At 41.5% G+C, this 20,478-nt stretch overlaps 1 non-coding gene across 1 annotated transcript; it reads left to right on the plus strand.

Annotated features, from left to right (window-relative positions):
• The first annotated feature begins 3,324 nt into the window (after positions 1-3,324).
• LOC119945632 lies at positions 3,325-3,462 on the plus strand. The gene has a single exon (XR_005456292.1). It is a non-coding gene; the product is annotated as a small nucleolar RNA SNORA7 (small nucleolar RNA).
• The last annotated feature ends 17,016 nt before the right edge of the window (positions 3,463-20,478 follow it).

Raw genomic sequence — 20,478 nt, forward strand, 5'->3', positions numbered from 1 at the left:
TTGTTTCCAAAATTCTCCAATCCATAAAAATTAAGACAAAAGCAACTGGTTGTAAATCCCCTTTCAAGTAAAAATGAGGAGTCATATATCTATGTACAGCAGCATGGCTTAATGGAAAGAGCCCAGAACGGGGAATCTGAAGACCTGGGTTCTAATCTCAGCTATGCCATTTGCCTGCTATGTGACCTTGGATAAGTCACTTTACTTTGCATCAGTTTTCTCATGCGAAAAATGGGGATTAAATGCCTGTTGTTCTCCCTCCCCCTTATATCGTGAGCTCTATCTGGGAGGGACTGTCTCTGTTTTGATTTTATTGCATCTAAACCCAGCACTTAGCACAGAGTGAAACAAAGACCACAGTTATTATTATTGTTTGCTTTTTTTTTCCGGCCAAACATTTCCCCTGTGCAAGATTCAGCCAATGTATGATTCCTAATTAGGGCCAAAGACACAGACTGCCTCTAAGGCCAGTGCACAACCTCTTCTATTTTTCAAAGTTTTTCTTATTCTTGTTGGATAAACATAAGGAAGAGAGAGTTTCTGTTTATTACTTCTCTCCCCAAGTTAGCATTCTTAATTGCTTTTGTGAAAATAATATGTCAAGCAAAAAGAGTCTAAAAATGTATAGGGAATACTGTAAAGTGCATCAATATGTTCCCAAAGTCCAAAAAATTGATTCAAACCATTTAAATGTAATGATAAAGTGATAAAAATGCAATATAATTATATGATCAAATAGGAATGTAAATACGAAAGACTTTTAATGAGACTTTTTTCTTATACTGTAAATACAGCACTAAATTTTCAGAGTATTCATTTAGAGAATTATCTTTAACATTCTATTCACCAAATGGGCATTTAAGGCTAACAGATCTAGTATAACTATGCTAAATAGATGTTTAAAAATCTAATGTTAAACTGAAATAGACTTTAACCACTCAAAATGGCCAGAAAAATTACCACTGGAGGATTTTGAGGAATGGAAAGAGTGCAGAATGACATTTTAGAAGGGTGGTCTGAGCAGCCCAGTGAAGTGGCAGGGATCGGCAGAATAGTCAGTGAGAAAGCTGATGCAGAAATCAAGCTAGGGTATGACAAGTGCCTGGATTAGCATGGTAGTGACTGGATGGAGAGGAATGGGTGGATCCAGGAAATGCTCTGGATGGGAACCTTGAGGATTTGGCCACAGAATGGATATGACAGTTGAAAGAGAGAAAGGAATCAAGGCCAATGCCAAGGTTGCATGGACTTTGGAGGTGGGAAGAAAGGTGATGTTGTCAATTATGATGGACAAGTTAGGAGGCAGAGAGGATTTGGAAGAGAGATAATGAGGGGCACCCAGGGTTATTTTTTATTCTCCTTTTTGGTGTCATGATCCTTTCCAAGTCTTCCCCTATTGTGTGTTCCCATCCCCTTCTCCTCATTTCCAGCTGCCACAAGCCAGTTTGGTCTGCCCACTGCTGCTGTCTCCTAAACTGTCCATGGCAATGCCGCATCGCCTGAGATTTTTGCTTCTAGTCATTAAAGCATTTCTTCTGTCCTGCATATTCACCCCTCCTTCAGCTCACTCAGACATTTCAAAAATGTCTGTGGCTCATGGTGAAGCTCCAGTAACAAATCTGAAATTATTTTCTTGATGAAATAACTTTGATGGAGAATGTGAATCCTCCACAAATCCTATTACATCCCATAGAGCAGCAATTTTCTAAATTTTTCTAAATTTTCTAAAGTGGAAAAAATTATGTCATCCTAACTAATAATTGTTAAGAGCTGACTCTGGGCCAAGCACTGTACAAAGTGCTTGATACAAGACATCAGTCCCACATTGGGTTCATAGTCTAAGTAGGAAGGAGAACAGCTATTTAATCCCCATTTTGCACAGAGAAATTAAGTGACTTGACCAAGGTCATTCAGCAGGTAAGCGGCAGAGCTGGGAATAGAACCCAGGTCCTCTGACTTTTGGGGTGGTGCTCTTGCCACCATGCCACACTGCTTCCCATGGTAAAATATATCAATCAACATATTCAATCTATTGGGCATCCCCATATAGCAGCCTAAACCAGAGGCAAGAGAAAGATAACAAAATTAAATCACAAAGTCATCCTGGGAGAAAGAAAAAAATTCTCACCTATACTATTACTACTTTTTCATTGTCCTTTAAAAATCCCATAAATTTCAGTTAGATACAATCTAGTAAAGTGGCCTACAGACAACTGTAAACCTCTCAATCTATGCAATAGTTCATTGGTGGTTACAGTTCCAATATTATCTTTAATGTCTATCTACCCCTGCAAACTGTGAGCTCTTTCTGGGCAGGGATTGTGTCCCCCAACTTTTATACTTTCCCAAGAGCTTAGTACAGTACTTTGCACTCAAATATATACCACTAATTGATTGATTGCCTCCAAGGGTGGGAATCTAATTTTATCTTATAAAATGGGCTTAGAAGGAGGTTTTGCACTCTAAATGTCTGTGTCCTGCCAAGAGCCCATAGAGGGGATATCACATTTTGCTCTTTTTCCCTCTACCACTTCTTGACTCCAGCTGGAATTCATGCCAGTTTCACTTTTGAGTATCTTTTCTATTGTGAGATTGTAATGAACAATCTGTGTATTACTCAGTGGAAAAATACAACTGACAAATGAGCCTGTTTCCCTCATAAATCCAATTTATTTCTAAAGCAGTGCAGCACGATGTAGTGGATAAAGCACAGGCCCGGGAGTCAGAAAGTCACGTGTTCATGTGGCTCCACCATATGTCTGCTGTGTGACCTTGGGCAAATCACTTTACTTCTCTGTGCCTCAGTTACTTCATCTGTAAAATGAGGATTGAGACTGTGAGCCCCACATGGGACAGGGACCAACTCGATTTGCTTGTATCTACCCCAGTGCTTAGTACAGTATCTGGCACATAGAAAGTGCTTAACAAATACCATCATTATTACATCATAAACATTTTATTAAGGGGACACTCTCCATTATAGATGTATATTTAGAATATGAGTCCCGTGAGGGTCAGCAGCCGTGTCTAATTCTCCTCCATGTACTTTTTCCCTGCCCTTAGAAAAATGCCTTGCCCTCAGCAGGCACTGACTAAATACTATTACCATGACTACTACAACCCAATCAATCAATCAATCAATGGCATTTATTGAGCATTTACTGTGTGAGGAGCACTCTACTAAGTGTCTGTGAAAGTATAATACAATTGAGTGGGTAGATACCCTACCCACTTGGAACTTATGCCTGCACGGGGAGCAGACAATAAAATAAAGTACAGAGAAGGGTATCAGTAAAGTATAAGGATATGTACATAAGTGCTAACCCCCTCTCAGGATCGCACCTGGAGAGTTTCCAGTACTCTACCCGTCTCGACTACAGGAGGGAGAGTCAAGCAGTGGCATATCCATTCCATTCCTAGCTTGGGCAGTGGCTAGCGAGTGGAAGGCGATCTGCTACAAACTCACCTGTGCTAGACAGCAGTGGCATGGGAGAGAGTTGAGGGAGGAGACTTCAGTTTACTGCATGGAAGAAGGCAATGGTAAATCACTTCCATATTTTGACCAAGGAAACTCTATGGATACACTACCAGAACAACTGCAGATGGAGGTGGGGCGTTCCAGGAGAGATGTGTCCACGGGCTCACTATGGGTCAAAGACGACTCGACGGCATAAGACAAGACATAAGTGCTGAAGGGCTGAAATGAGTATCAAAGGACTTAAGGGACACACAGACAAGAACAGAGCCGATGCAAAGGAGAGGGTAGATGGGTAAAAGAGGGTTTAATCAGGGAAGGCTTTTTGGGAGAGCTGTTAAGAGAATTTTGACGGTGGGAAGAGTGGTGAACTGTCAGATATGAAGGGGGAGTGAAGGGATTTAAAGACTGATTGGTTTTCCAGAAAAATGATCTGGGCAGCAAAGTGAAGAATAGACTTCACAAAGCCTTCGTGAAGGCCAATCTCCTCCAAGAGGTCTTCCTTGAGTAAGCCCTCGTTTCCTTTCCTCCCTGTCCCTTCTGCATCACCCAGTTCTTGGATTTGCTCCCTTTATTCACCCCTCCCTCAGCTCCCAGCACTTGCTTACATATCTCTAATTTATCTATTTATATTAAATAATATAATATTTAATTATAAATATATTATAAATATTTAGTATAATTAAATATAGACTGAGCCTCCTCCTTCCTCTCCCCCTCCTCCCCCTCCCCATCCCCCCGCCTTACCTCCTTCCCCTCCCCACAGCACCTGTATATATGTATACATGTTTGTACGTATTTATTACTCTATTTTATTTGTACATATTTATTCTATTTATTTCATCTTGTTAATATGTTTTGTTCTGTTGTCTGTCTCCCCCTTCTAGACTGTGAGCCCGCTGCTGGGTAGGGACCATCTCTATATGTTGCCAACTTGTACTTCCCAAGGGCTTAGTACAGTGCTCTGCACACAGTAAGCGCTCAATAAATACGATTGAATGAATGAATGAATATTAATGCCTGTCTCCCCCTCTACACTGCAAGCTCACTGTGGGCAGGGTATGTGTCTACCAAATCTGCTATACTGCACTTTCCTAAGTGCTTAATTCAATGTTCTGTACACAGTAAGTGTACAGTAAATACAATTGATTGATTGACTGGAGACGGGAAAGAAAGCTGAAGCATTACATATTTTGTATGGCTACACACATACCACAAAATAAGGCATACCGTTTAGAGCAATTGCATTCACTTCCAGGTTTTATTATCATATATAAATCATTATTCCATGCTTTGACAAATTTGCCCATGTTACCCAGGCCTTTCCAATTTTGTCCATATAGTAGTAATAGTAGTGAGAAGCAGTGTGGATTTGTGGAAAGAGCACAGGCTTGGGAGTCAGAGGTCGTGGGTTCGAATCCCACCTCTGTCAGCTGTGTAACTTTGGACAAGTCACTTAACTTCTCTGTGCCTCAGTTATCTCATCTGTAAAATGGGGATGAAACCTGTGAGCCCCACGTGGGACACCCTATTACCTTATATCTACCCCAGAGCTTAGAACAGTGTTTGACACTTAACAGATGCCATCATTATTATTATTATTATTACTAATAGTATTGATTGAACCCTCCTGAGGCAAAGTACAATGGTAGCACTAGACCCATTCCTTGCCTTCAAGGAGTATACCCTCTACTGAATTATTAGACAAAGTGTGGATCAATGTGAATTTTAAAATATCATTCACAGATCTTGTTTTACGGATAGACTTTAAGCCAAAGTCCATGAAATTCCTAGTTATAGGTGAAGTGGAATCAATAAAAACCAAGGGCACTAATATAGTCAATTCCACTTTTTAATTGAAGTTACAAGCCAGCTTCTTCATCTCATCCATATTCTGTTCATCTTCAATGCACAGAGCCTCCATGTACTTAAAGGGGAGGTCTGCGTGCCAAAGAGGCAGGCAAAGTGCCAAGAGAAGTCTGAACTTCCTCAAAGGCATTCAAATGATTTACTTAGAAAGAATCAATTCAAACCCAGCTTGTAACTTTCAAGGCTACATCCTACAGGTCCAGTTCAAAAATAGGGTTAGAGGTTGAAAAGTTGTAGATATGAAAAAGGAATTAGGTGTCCCTCTCGCCTGATCCAATTTATATCTATTCAAAATGTATTAATTAAACTTTTTTATGTAGTCTTACGTCCAAAACCCTTGAGCAGCACAACTTTTATGGAGGATATTTCTAGACATCCCAATCTGGGAAATTGATCCCTAGCAATCAGGGAGGAAAGAAGGGAGGGGGGGTAAGTGTTTTGTCCCCTCAATCAATCAAAATACCATTGATTGGTTGACTTGGCCTACTTTGAGCTCCTGGAAATATGGCCACGCTGACCTGCAACAGGATATGAGCCAATGGGGATGATAGAGTGGCCAACCATCCAGTTTTATATCAGTCACGTTTCCAGCTGGCCCATGCCCTAAATGTGTTGATAGAGCATCGGACAACTTTATGTCTGGTATTTTAAAATTTCAAGTCAGTAGGTTGGAGGTATTTACTGAGCACATACTGCATGCAAAGCACTGTACTAAGCACTTGGGACAGTACAATAGAACAATATAAAAGGCACATTCCCTGCCCACAATGAACACCAAGCCTCAACGGCTCAGAAGAGATGCCCGTGTTTTCATCCCACCTCTGCCACTTGCCTGCTGTGTGACCTTGGGCAATTCACTTCACTTCTCTGGGCCTCAGTTCCCTCATCTGTAAAGTGGGGCTTGAGACTGAGCACAGAGATTCATCAAGAATGTAACTCCCACATTAAAAGAGAGATAAGTGTATTGAATTTCAGTAGCTCACGATCATTGTAAATGTAAATCAAGAAAGCAGTAAATTCTTAGCCAAAAAAATCACTTGGAACTCTGAGTTCTGGGCAGATAGTCAATAAAATATTTGCAATGTGATGATTTAATCATAATAGTTATTGGAACTTTTTATGTGGTTTCTAAAATATGACTAAATTACTGTTCTAACAGCCTAGAGATGTGTTATGAACAAACTCTGACTTTCAGCACTCAGTTGCTTTCATAATGGTTATGGAATAAAATAGACTTTTTATTGTTTAGTATATAATTACACATCCCATATTTGTGGATGCTTAATTACCTAATTACACTCAAATAGTTTTGTTACTTTCCCCAGCTGTGCATAAGTAGCACACAGTCTTCCATCAGAAACAGTTCCCCATGAAAGCTTGACATTTTATTATTGGATAAGGTCACGCTACTTTGTAATACCATGATTAAATGTATCTTTTGAAATGTTCATTTCCATCTATTCTTTATATGTTCCCAAACTTAAGTGACTACAAACCAAGCTTTTTGTAATTACATTCCCTATTGCTGCAAATATCCCATGTATATTTAGAAATTGATTCTTGGTTTCTGTATTGTGCCTTTCAATGGAGAGACACACATACAGATGCCTAGGCATGTAACGGGATAAAAGGGAATTAATTCAGAATTTCTAACGTTATTCTATTCCTTGTGCAAGAGATTATTGGTTTAGGGAGGTGATACTGCATTTGGAGCCTTTGAAAAATGTTGAGGGACATAAATACTGGGGCTTTTTGGTTTTATTTTTGTTTTTTTTGTTTGGTTGCGGGGGGGGGGGGGGGGGGGGGGGCATTTGTTTAAGTTCCTGGATATTTGCCCAACTTTACAGATGCTACTAGAAAAAATATATTGCCCCCAGAACTTAAAGAGAAATGATCTAAATACAATGAGCAAGAGTTAAAATACCGAGTACGACAATAAAGAGATACAGTACCTGGAAATTATCTTATAATAGTGTTTTGATTCCTTATATCCCTCTCAATCTTATACCTTGGGATCATTTATTATTACATCATTTATTATACTTAATTTCAATCCATTAATCAATCACATTTTTAGAGTGTTTATTCTATGCAGAGCACTGTATTTGGTGCTTGGGAGCTTACAGTAGAGTTAGTAGAAATGATCCTGTCCTCAAGCAGCTTACAGTATAGTGAGAAAGACAGATTAAAATAAATTTACAGGTTGGGAAAGCAATAGAGCATAATCTGGATTGAGAAGCAGCGTGACCTAGTGGATAGAGCACAGGCCTGGGAGTCAGAAGGACCTGAGTTCTAATTCCGACTCCACCACTTGTCTCCTGTGTGACCTTGGGCAAGCCACTTAATAATAATAATAATAATAATAATAGCATTTAGTAAGCACTTACTATGTGCAAAGCACTGTTCTAAGCGGTGGGGAGGTTACAAGGTGATCAGGTTGTCCCACGTGGGGCCCACAGTCTTCATCCCCATTTTACAGATGAGGTGACTGAGGCACAGAGAAGTTAAGTGACTTGCCCAAAGTCACACAGCTGACAAGCGGCGGAGCTGGGATTTGAACCCATGACCTCTGACTCCAGAGCCCAGGCTCTATCCACTGAGCCACGCTGCCTCTCCAACTTCTCTTCTGCTCAGTTACCTCATCTGTAAAATGAGGATTAGTACTGAGAGCCCCTTGTGGGACTTGGACCATGTCCAATTTGATTATCTTGTATCTACCCCAGTGCTTAGTTCAGTGCCTGGCACATAGTAAGCGCTTAACAAATACAAAAAAAAAAAGAAACCTCATTTGCATAATAAATCATTTCCTACAGATTTTACAGCTCACCACAACCAAGAAGCCCAAAATACTTTACAATTAACTTGAGCTCAATGAGCATCTTGACAACCCACTGAGGAAAGCAGCAGGTATAATCCCGATCCTACAGATGAACAAACGGAGGCGGACAAGTGGATGCCCACTTCAAAGGCAAAAAAGAACAGAGGAAAGTTTAGAGTCTGGGAAAGCCAGGAATGATGACAGCTGCAATCATAAAAATAGCACCAACAAAGATGGTTGTGTTCCCACTAGGAAGAGGACATACTCAACACAACATAGCATCAAAATCAATTAATCAATTGTAGTTATTGAGCACTTGCTGGGCTTGGGAGAGTACAGTATAACAGAATTGATAGACACATTCCCTTCTCACAGTGAACTTAAATATGCTACTTAATAAATGTGAACCATCTGTTCACACTAAAATCATATTCATGCCTATTGTTACTAATGTGCTTAATGTACTTTGTGGTACAAATACTGATGTTGATATGAGTTGGAAAATAGTATCGATTCTAGACAAACATATGAACTCTATATAAAAAGTGGTCTGGAAAGATAATATTGCAGAATTGGAATATTCAGTCCACTCTTTGTACAGCCTATGCGTGACTTAGTGAAAGACAGAGCTGCATCAGCAATCACTACAAAAGCTATGAATTAAAAAAAAAAATTTGTGCTATTATGCCTACTTCAATAACGCTACCTGGGTTGAAGAAATAAACGTCAGAAGAGCAATAGAGAGAACTAGATAGAACTCCAAGCTTTTTATATTAGAATGAGAATTAAGTGCTTTCGATACAGACATGGCTTCCATCAAATTCCAAAATTCATTTTGTTGATAGACATTGGATAAAAATTGGAGAGGTGAAATCTGCTCCTGTGCCAGTGCAAATAACATTGTAAATGTACAGAGAGAACAACTGACATTCAGGAATTTATAGTGGGAGTGGCAGGAGGAGCCTCAAAATTTAAACTTGAACTGTTTTGTCAACATGACTCCAAGCATCTTAAGAAAGAGTGAAAGCACATTGTTAGAGGATCCTTTGTTCCAGCAAGAGCATATCTTGATCCAAGATAGTTCCAACTGGAAGGGCAGGCAAATGCACAAGGCATCACAGGCCACTTTAGCTAAGGCTGAGAAAATCCAGCTTGATCAGACTCAACTAATATTTCCCTCCAAAAATGAGTCTTGACAAGAAACTCAACTCTCATATCAGGTATATGATAAGACGGCAGTAGAAAACGCAAATACTTTCTGGATCGTTCTGTAGACAAGATTCTATTCATATCAGTGAGGTTTTGGCATCATTTGCCATTCTCCCGAGAATGGTTTGAAAAGAAATTCCATTATTAATAATAGTAATAGTAATTGTGGTATATATGAAGTGTTTACTATGTGCCAAGCACTGCACTAAGCGCTAGGGTGGATACAAGCAAATCAGGTTGGACACAGTCCCAGTCCCACATGAGGCTCACAGCCTTAATCCTAATTTTAGAGATGAGGTAACTGAGGCACAGAGAAGTGAAGTGACTTGCCCAAAGTCACACAGCTGACAAGTGGCGGAGCCGGAATTAGAACCCATGTCCTTCTGGCTCCCAGCCCCATGCTCTAATCACTGTGTCGTGCTGCTTCCCATAAGTGAAAGCTCCTTGTTATATAAACTCCTTGATACATCTCCATGTCAACTGTACTCTCTCGAGTGCTTAGTACAGTACCCACAGTAGGCACTCAATAATAACTGCGGTGGTAGTTGTTTGTAATTACCATATGCCAAGCACTGTACTTAGCTCTGGGATAGATAAGAGATAATCAGGTTTCACATGGGGCTCATACGGTATTTGTTAGGCACTAACTATGTGCCAGGCACTGAATTAAGCCCTGGGTTAGATACAAGCTCATCAGGTTGGACACCGTCCATATGCCACATAGTACACACCGTCTTAATCCTTATTTTACAGATGATGTAACTGAGGTACAGAGAAGTGAAGCGACTTGCCCAAAGTTACACAGCAGTCAAGTGGTGGAGCAGAATTAGAATCCAGCTCATTGGAAAGAGCACGGGCTTTGGAGTCAGAAGTCGTGGGTTCAAATCCCAGCTCCGCCAATTGTCAGCTGTGTGACTTCGGGCAAGTCACTTCACTTCTCTGGGCCTCAGTTCCCTCATCTGTAAAATGGGGATTAAGACTGTGAGCCCCAAGTGGGACAACCTCATCACCTTGTATCCTCCCCAGCGCTTAGAACAGTGCTTTGCACATAGTAAGCGCTTAACAAATGCCATCATCATTATTATTATTATTATTATGAGAAGCAGCGTGGCTCGGTGGAAAGAGCACAGGCTTTGGAATCAGAGGTCATGCGTTCAAATCCAGGCTCCACCACTTGTCAGCTGTGTGACTTTGGGCAAGTCAGTTAACTTCTCTGTGCCTGTTACCTCATCTGTAAAATGGGGACTGAGCGCCCTCCGTGGGACAACCTGATCACCTTGTAACCTCCCCAGCGCTTAGAACAGTGCTTTGCACATAGTAAGCGCTTAATAAATGCTATTATTATTATTATTATTATTATTTTGACTCCCAGGGCTGTGCTCTTACCCACTGGACAGAGCTGTTTCTCAATTCCTGCTCCTTACTAGATTGCAAACTCCTTGAGCACAAGGATTGTATCTTCAAACTCTAATGTATTGTTCTCTCCCAAGCATTTAGTACCATGTGCAATAAAAACCACTGATTGATTGATTAATTCTATTGATTGATTGTCCAGCCATCTGGAATCCCTCCTCGGAAACAAGTGCTGCTTTTAGAGAGGGAAAGTGCCGCTCTCTAGCCACTAGAGGTCTTGTCGCAGAAATGCAATTTTCTTTTATAACTTCAAATTAGTTGCAAATTCAGGACACAGGATTTATACTGAGAGAAAAACTGGTTCTTATTTATTTCTTCGGGTGCAAGGAACCGCTCTGTATTTTTTCTCCTTTGCAGATAAAATACGAACAGCTCACCCAGGAGCCATGTACCACCTCTGGTTTGATCTGACGGCTGCCCCATTTGGTTGTTCAGAAACAGTCTCATTCTGGACGGACTCAGAAGCACCAAAACAGGAAAGAGCCAAAATGTCATTACCTCTCAGTTAACTCGATTTAACACTTGTTCTCACTTCCTATTGTTAAACAATACTTGGACTCATCACCATTATCACCATCACCAATGAAAGCATGCATTAGCAGCCTGTCTCTCAAGATGCTATACCAAGTAACTAGAACAGATAGGATTCCTGCTCCCCAAGCTTTTGATCCCCAAGTACCCAATACGGACTCACATTGATTTATATATAGTTATCCTCTGTGTTAAAAGTAAATAACACCGACGGGCAGGGACCGTGTCTAACAACTCTGTTATATTGCACTTTCCCAAGCACATAGTAAACACTCATTAATTACGATTGATTTGATCATGAAATTCATCTGTGAGTGCATGTGTGACCAATGTGGGGCCCACAATCCCGGCCACACTTGTGTGCACAACATGGTCTAATAGTTTCTAGTCATATCTCTATACTGGAATTTGTTAATTCAGGAAATTGTGCCTGCTAAAAATTACCAGTGATTCTAGGCAGATTTGGATATATTAATGGATAAGGGGTACATAATGGGTTACTGAAAGGAAAGTTAGGGTGTAGAGGGGAAAGTTAGAAGTCTCATCAGTTACTTTTAAGATGGGTGTCAATAATAGCAAGCATCACACAATTCCTCGGAGTATCCTGTTGTCACAATTGGAGGCAGAATACAGACCAGATGGGCCACTGGCTTAACCCAATAATAGCCTTGCTAATGTAAAGACAAGCCAGGTGGCTTTCCTAACCTGGGTCATACCCTATTATGAATGTGGTGAAGAGGTTTCCACTGGGGAGGAGCAGAGTAGAGCAGAGTAATAGTGTTGAGGGAGGGTTTTTTTCATTTTTGTTTTTTAATGGTATTTGTTAAATGAATGCCAAACACTGTACTAAGTGTTAGGGCAGATACAAACCAATCATGTTGGACACAGGCTCAAATCTTAATCCCTATTTTAAAGATGAGTTTGAGGCACAGAGAAGTAAAGTGACTTATCCAAGGTCACAGCATGCAAGTACCAGAGTCAGGATTAGAAACTGAGTCCCAGGCCCATACTCTAACCACTAGGTCACACTGCTTCTATAGTTGTCTTGATAGTGTGTATATATATATGTACACACTAGTATATATACTGTATAGTGTCCTGTATAGTATGCTGTACTAGTATACACCTGTATATATGTTTGTACATATTTATTACTCTATTTATTTTACTTGTACATATCTATTCTATTTATTTTATTTTGTTAGTATGTTTGGTTTTGTTCTCTGTCTCCCCCTTTTAGACTGTGAGCCCACTGTTGGGTAGGGACTGTCTCTATATGTTGCCAACTTGTACTTCCCAAACGCTTAGTACAGTGCTCTGTACACAGTAAGCGCTCAATAAATATGATTGATTGATAGTGTGGACCATCTTTCTGTCACTGGGGAGTCATGTCTGGTACCTGAAATGTAGTTATGATCCTTGGCTTTCCTGGAAGGAAACTGACTAAATCCTACCTCCTTTTCATTCTTGAGCAGAGCTGAGGGTTCAGGTGAGTTTTGTACCTAGTGGAGGTTTTTTTTGTCTTTTGGTTTATATACTTATGTACGTCACCTATTTTATTTGGTCTTTCTCCACGTTTTTCCTATTAGCTGAAGCTGTTAGGGACTATTGTTCTTTACTGTTTTACCTATCAAATGTGCTAATTTCCTGGACTCTAGCCCTGGGGCAGTTAGGTGAAGGATCTAGTTTCAAAGCCACCTTTTGAAAGATCAATCAGGAGACCCATTCTTTTCTTCCCCAGGGATTCAGCTAGACCCCTCACCAAGATTTCCTTTGGCCTGCTCACCCCGCATGATCATCAAGACAAAAGGTCCCCTTTTACAACTAATAATAGGATCCGCCTAACCTGTTTCCTCCACACAAGTTTTACTTTTCAGCCAGCTAGCTTTTCCCCCTACACCTCTGAGATAAATGTGTCAACTCATATTTCAGACATTGAAAAGGTCCGAGACTGAAACCTACCTTCGGCTAAGCCGTTTTCCACCACAGCTAACAAAGGAGAATGTTCCGCTCGGCCAACAGACATGTTTATCGTGGATTGAGAATTAGGAAGCAAGTAATCCTGACTTCAGGATGCAGAACTGGTTATCTGTCATTAAGTTGTCAGCAGTATGTTGGGCCACCACAATAATACATAATTCGTCATAGCATTGGTCTGTCTTGAATGCTAACACTTTCTCTCAGCTGGGTGGTCTAGTGGAAAGAGTGCCAGGCCTGGGATTCAGAAAACCTGAGTCCTCCTTCCTGCTCCACCACTTACCAGCTGTGTGATCTTGGTCAAGTCACGTGCTCAGTGGAAAGAGCACGGGCTTTGGAGTCAGGGGTCATGGGTTCAAATCCCAGCTCTGCCGTCTGCTGTGTGACTTTGGGCAAGTCACTTAGCTTCTCTGTGCCTCAGTTCCCTTATCTGTCAAATGGGGATTGAAACTGTGAGACCCCCGTGGGACAACCTGATCACCTTGTAAACTCCCCAGTGCTTAAAACACTGCTTTGCACGTAGTAAACGCTTAACAACCTGATCACCTTGTAAACTCCCCAGTGCTTTAAACATTGCTTTGCACACAGTAAACGCTTAACAAATACCCTCATTATGGAGAAGCAGCGTGGCTTAGTGGAAAGAGCACGGGCTTTGGAGTCAGAAGTCAGGGGTTCAAATCCCTGCTCCGCCAATTGTCAGCTGTATGACTTTGGGCAAGTCACTTAACTTCTCTGTGCCTCAGTTACCTCACCTGGAAAATGGGGATTGAGACTGGGAGCCCTCCGTGGGACAACTTGATCACATTATAACCTCCTCAGCGCTTAGAACAGTGCTTTGCACATAGTAAGCGCTTAATAAATGCCATCATTACTATTTAACTTCAATGTGCCTCAGTTTCCTCAACTGTAAAATGGGATAAAAGGGACTGTGTTCAACCTGCTTGGCTTGTATGTCTCCAAGGCTTAGACCGGTGCTCGACACATAGTAAGTGCTTAACAAATACTATTTAAAAAAACTCCAACACGCCCCATTCAACCCCACACCTGTGCTCTGCTCAGCGGGGTGAATCCCGGAAGAATATGTGATTTCTCCTGATGCGCCTCCCACCAGCTTCGCCCCCTCCCCTACCACTGCCCCGCCACCTGCCCCAACCATCAACTTTTGGAGTGTGACCTCCTTGCTACCAGGAATCAAGTGGCAGTGTGGCCTAGAAGAAAGAGCATGGGATTAGGAGTCAAAAGGCCTGGGTTTTAATCCTGACCCCACCATTTAACTGTTACGTTACCTTGAGTAAATCATGCATAGTGGCTCAGTGGAAAGAGCCCGGGCTTGGGAGTCAGAGGTCATGGGTTCTAATCCCGGCTCTGCCACTTGTCAGCTGTGTGACTTGGGGCAAGTCACTTCATTTCTCTGGGCCTCAGTTCCCTCATCTGCAAAATGGGGATGAAGACTGTGAGCCCCACGTGGAACAACCTGATCACCTTTCATCTCCCCCAGCGCTTAGAACAGTGCTTGGCATATAGTAAGCGCTTAACAAATACCAACATTATCATTATTATTATTATTCTCTGGGCCTCACTTTCCTCATCTGTAAAATGGGTTCTCCCTCCTACTTAGACTGTGAGGCCCCGGGTGGGACAATGACTGTATCTAATTTTATGGTATTGTATCTATTCCAGTGCTTAGCAGAGGACTTGGCTCGTAGGTTTGTAATAATAATAATTATGGTATTTGTTAAGCCCTTATTATTATTCATTCATTCATTCAATCGTATTTATTGAGCGCTTACTGTGTGCAGAGCACTGTACTAAGTGCTTGGGAAGTCCAAGTTGGAAACATATAGAGATGGTCCCTACCCAACAGGGGGCTCACAGTCTAGAAGGGGGAGACAGACAACAAAACATATTAACAAAATGAAATAAATAGAATAAATATGTACAAATAAAATAAATAAATAAATAAATAAATAGAGTAACAAATACGTACAAACATATATACATATATACAGGTGCTGTGGGGAAGGGAAGGAGGTAATGCGGGGGGGAGGAGGGGGAGAGGAAGGAGGAGGCTCAGTCTGGGAAGGCCTCCTGGAGGAGGTGAGCTCTCAGTAGGGCTTTGAAGGAAGGAAAAGAGCTAGCTTGGCAGATGTGGGGAGGGAGAGCATTCCAGGCCAGGGGGAGGACGGGGGCCGGGGGTCGATGGCGGGACAGGCAAGAACGAGGCACGGTGAGGAGATTAGAAGCAGAGGAGCGGAGGGTGCGGGCTGGGCTGGAGAAGGAGAGAAGGAAGGTGAGGTAGGAGGGGGCAAGGTGATGAACAGCCTTGAAGCCGAGGGTGAGGAGTTTCTGCCTGATGCGTAGGTTGATTGGTAGCCACTGGAGATTTTTGAGGAGTGGAGTAACATGCCCAGAGCTTTTCTGCACAAAGACTATCTGGGCAGTGGCGTGAAGTATGGACTGAAGTGGGGAGAGACAGGAGGATGGGAGGAGGAGAAGGATATTATGTGCCAGGCATTCATTCAATCATTCAATTGTTATTTATTGAGCGCTTACTGTGTGCAGAGCACTGTACTAAGTGCTTGGGAAGTACAAGTTGGCAACATATAGAGACGGTCCCTACCCAACCACGGGCTCACAGCTTAGAAGATGGACAAAAGCGAATTGGGTTGGACACATCATCAATCGTATTTATTGAGCGCTTACTATGTGCAGAGCACTGTACTAAGCGCTTGGGAAGTACAAATTGGCAACATATAGAGACAGTCCCTTCCCAACAGTGGGCTCACAGTCTAAAAGGGGGAGACAGAGAACAAAACCAAACATACTAACAAGATAAAATAAATAGAATAGATATGTACAAATAAAATAAATAAATAAACAGTCTCGATTCCCATGCAGATGAGGTAAATGAGGCACAGAGAAGTGAAGTGACTTGCCCAAGGTCACACAGCAGACATGTGGCGGAGCCGGGATTAGAACCCAGGACCTCTGACTCCCAGGCCCGTGCTCTATCCACTATGCCATGCAATACTATCCTGATGATCAACCTCACACTTTTCCCCAGAGCTAAGAACAGTGTTTTTCACATTGTAGGATCTCAATAAATATTTCCAAATTAATATTTATCCTTGTACTTTGTCAAGGCGCTTAATACAGCGAACTGCACACAATAGGTGCTCAATGAATATTGTTGAATGAATGCATGACTCTCCTTGTCCTTTTCCTTTTTACAGTGTTTTATACAACCTTAATCAATAAATCAATGGTATTTATTGAGGGCTTGTGGCATGCATGATTTTGGACTAAGTGCTTAGTTAATACCCCATAGAGGCAATAAATAATAATACTGTAAACTCATTTCCCTTACTACATATTAAAAAGACCAGGTCTTCAAAAACTACAGAGAGAACAAGACAGATCCTGGAATATGTTTAAGACATAATGTTTACCCATTTGTCTCCTTTTGGCTATCTTAATGATTAGGTTAGCCTTTCAGTGTTGTAAGAAGAAATAGTTTCATTAGTCTATAATAGTCCATATTAAACGGCTTGGCCAGTGACATCAAAATGATGCTGTTTTGTTGTTTTTGTGTGTGTGTCTGTGTGTGTATGTGTGTGTCTTTAGACATTATAGGACAACGTTACTTTTAATAATAATAATAATAATAATGGCATTTATTAAGCGCTTACTATGTGCAAAGCACTGTTCTAAGCCCTGGGGAGGTTACAAGGTGATCAGGTTGTCCCACGAGGGGCTCACGGTCTTAATCCCCATTTTACAGATGAGGTAATTGAGGCCCAGAGAAGTTAAGTGACTTGCCTAAATTCACACATCTGACATGGCAGAGCCGGGATTTGAACCCATGACCTCTGACTCCAAAGCCCGTGCTCTTTCCACTGAGCCACACTGCTTCTCTTATTTTGTTGTTCTGATCATGTAGTTTCCAGTCCAGTCAAACTAGGGTTCTCCTGAAAAATGGCACCACCATCCATCTTCCAGAGAAGCTGCGTGGCTTAGTGGAAAGAGCCTGGGCTGAAGATTCAGAGGTCGTGGGTTCTAATCCCACCTCTGCCACTTGTCAGCTGTGAGACTTTGGGCAAGTCACTTAACTTCTCTGTGCCTCAGTTCCCTCATCTGTAAAATGGGGATGAAGACTGTGAGCCTCACGTGGGACAACCTAATTACCTTGTATCTACCCCAGCACTTAGAACAGTGCTAGGCGCATAGTAAGTGCTTAACAAAAACCACTATTATTATTATTATGATTATTATTATTATCTGACAATCTGATCATCAAAATATCCATAAAATGGGCAAAACAATTACCAGATCAATATCAAACAAAAGTAATGAACAGGGGATTCATGATGATTTGCAAAATATGACTTGAAATCAATTATGATATTTCATCTGGTTAACATCACCTTAGAGGGCATTTTGTACTATACACTATCTCAGTGAGCCTTTCTCAGCAATCAGCAGAAGGACGATCTGGAATGATTACATCTGCCACCACATTTGATTAATGATATGTCTAAAACGGACTTGTGGGCAAGATATGCACCCAATTGATCAATTTTCTTTTACTCTACAAATTTGATTCCCTTAATATGTTTTTCCAAAAGCTTGAAAAAAAAGCCCCCATTTACTGAATACTTAGAATTCAGGCTGGGTAAACTGGGCCCCGAAGCAAGCTATAGCAAAAATGCTTCTAATGAGCAATCAATAAATCAACAGTATTTACTGAGTGTTTACTGTTCTCAGAGCACTGTACTACAATACAATAATGCAACAAATATATAACGAATAACAATACAACCAAAAAGCTTACAGTGGAACTTGAGCACAGAGTTTGCACAGTAAATATTTCCCCACTTAAAAACATTCACCTGGATGGCATAACCCTATATAATGTTTAACAAAAGCTATAAAAAATGTTTTCATTGCAGTGTGAATCCCACTTTTCCAAGGGGAGTGAGTGGCTTTCTGGTTAGAGTCCAGTGACATACTTGATGCAAGTCCGCCACCTCGTGGACTAAAACTGTATTTTTGGAAACCAAAATTATTACATGCAGATAATAATAATAATAATAATAATAATAGCATTTGTTAAGCGCTTACTATGTGCAGAGCACTGTTCTAAGCGCTGGGGGCGGATACAAGGTAATCAAGTTGTCCCACGTGGGGCTCACAGTCGTAATCCCCATTTTACAGATGAGACTCAGAGAAGTTAAGTGACTTGCCCAAGGTCACACGGCAGAAATGTGGTGGAGCCGGGATTTGAACTCATGACCTCTGACTCCAAAGCCCGGGCTCTTTTCCACTGAGCCATTCTGCTTCTCTGTCAGATATTGTGACAAACTAGTTGAGGGGTCCTACCACACGACGGGAGATGATAGGAGTGAAGGACAAATCCATAAGGGGGTGGGAGAGTGACATGGGCGAGTGACAGGAGGGAGACAGGAGCCTAAAATGGATTAATCAATCAATCATATTTCTTGAGAACTTTTTTATTTAAATGGTACTTGTTCAATATTTACTATGTGCCAGGCACTGCCCTAAGCACTGGGGTAGATACAAGCTAATCAGGTTGGACACAGTCACTGTCCCACATGAGGCTCAGTCGTAATCCCCATTTTACAGATGAGGCAATTTAGGAACAGAGAAGTTAAGTGACTTGCTCAGGATCATAGTGTAGACAAGTGGCTGAGCAAGGATTAGAACCCAGATCCTTCAACTAGTTTATTGTGTGCATAACACTGTATTGGAAGTAGAGTGGCCTAATGGAAAGAGCTTTGGCCTGGAAGCCAGAGGTCCTGGATTCTAGTCCTGGCCCTATCACTTGCCTGCTGTGTGACAGTGCTTTGCACATAGTAAGCGCTTAACAAATCCCATCATTATTATTATTATTATCTTGGGCAAGTTGTTTAAGTTTCCTGTGCCTGTTACCTCATTTGTAAAATGGGGATTAAGACTGTGAGTTGAACAAGGACTGCGTCCAAACTGATTAGCCCACATCTACCCCAGCCCTTAGTACAGGCCTGGTATATACTAAGCACTTAACAAATACCATTTTAAAAAAATGTTAATCAGGTCAGACATAGCCTCTGCCCAATTTGGGGTTCATAATCTAAATAGGAGGGAGAACAGGTATTTCATCCCCATTTTACAGATGAGGCACTGAGAAGCTAAGTGACTTGCTCAAGAGCACACAGGACACAAGTGGTAGAGCCAGGAATAGAACTCATGTCCTCTGACTCCCAGGGCCATGCTCTTTCCATTAGGCCACACTGCTTAAATCAATTCAATCGTATTTATTGAGCGCTACTGTGTGCAGAGCACTGTACTAAGTACTTGGGAAGTACAAGTTGGCAACCTATAGAGACAGTCCCTATGAAGCTCCATTAACTTGCATCTGGGCTACAACACTTCAGTGGACTGCACATGTTTACTGACACTGGGAACAACAGTGAGCCACACTGAGTGAGAACACAAAATAGAAATTCATTTTTAATATAAAACTTCATTAAGACACTCAGTCTCCCTTATTGACATGTAAACATATGCAGAGCAATGATCAATTCTTTCCCTTGAACCTCCCTGTGTAGATGAACCCTAGGTGGGACACGGACTGTGTACAACCTAATTTTTTTAATGGGATTTGTTAAGCAATTACTATATGCTAAGCACCGTTCTAAGCACTGGGGTAGCTACGAAGTATTCAGGTTGGACACAGTCCACATCCCACAAGGGGCTCACAGTCTTGATCCCCATTTTACAGACGAGGGAACTGAGGCACAGAGAAATGACATGACCAAGGTCACACAGCAGACAAGTCATGGAGCAGGGACTAGAACCCAGGTGCTTATTATCTTGTATATACCCAGTACTTGGTTCGGTGCTTTGCACATAGTAAGGGCCTAACAAATACCATCATTATCAACATTATTATTGTTGCTATCATTATTGCCTCAGCCATGAGCTGATTTTCAAACACACAAAATTTATTTTATTTTGTTAATATGTTTGGTTTTGTTCTCTGTCTCCCCCTTCTAGACTGTGAGCCCACTGTTGGGTAGGGACTGTCTCAATATGTTGCCAACTTGTACTTCCCAAGCGCTTAGTACAGTGCTCTTCACACGGTAAGCGCTCAATAAATACGATTGATTGATTGATTGACGGATTG

Source organism: Tachyglossus aculeatus, chromosome 25, assembly GCF_015852505.1.
Source record: "Tachyglossus aculeatus isolate mTacAcu1 chromosome 25, mTacAcu1.pri, whole genome shotgun sequence".
Taxonomy (NCBI): domain Eukaryota; kingdom Metazoa; phylum Chordata; class Mammalia; order Monotremata; family Tachyglossidae; genus Tachyglossus; species Tachyglossus aculeatus.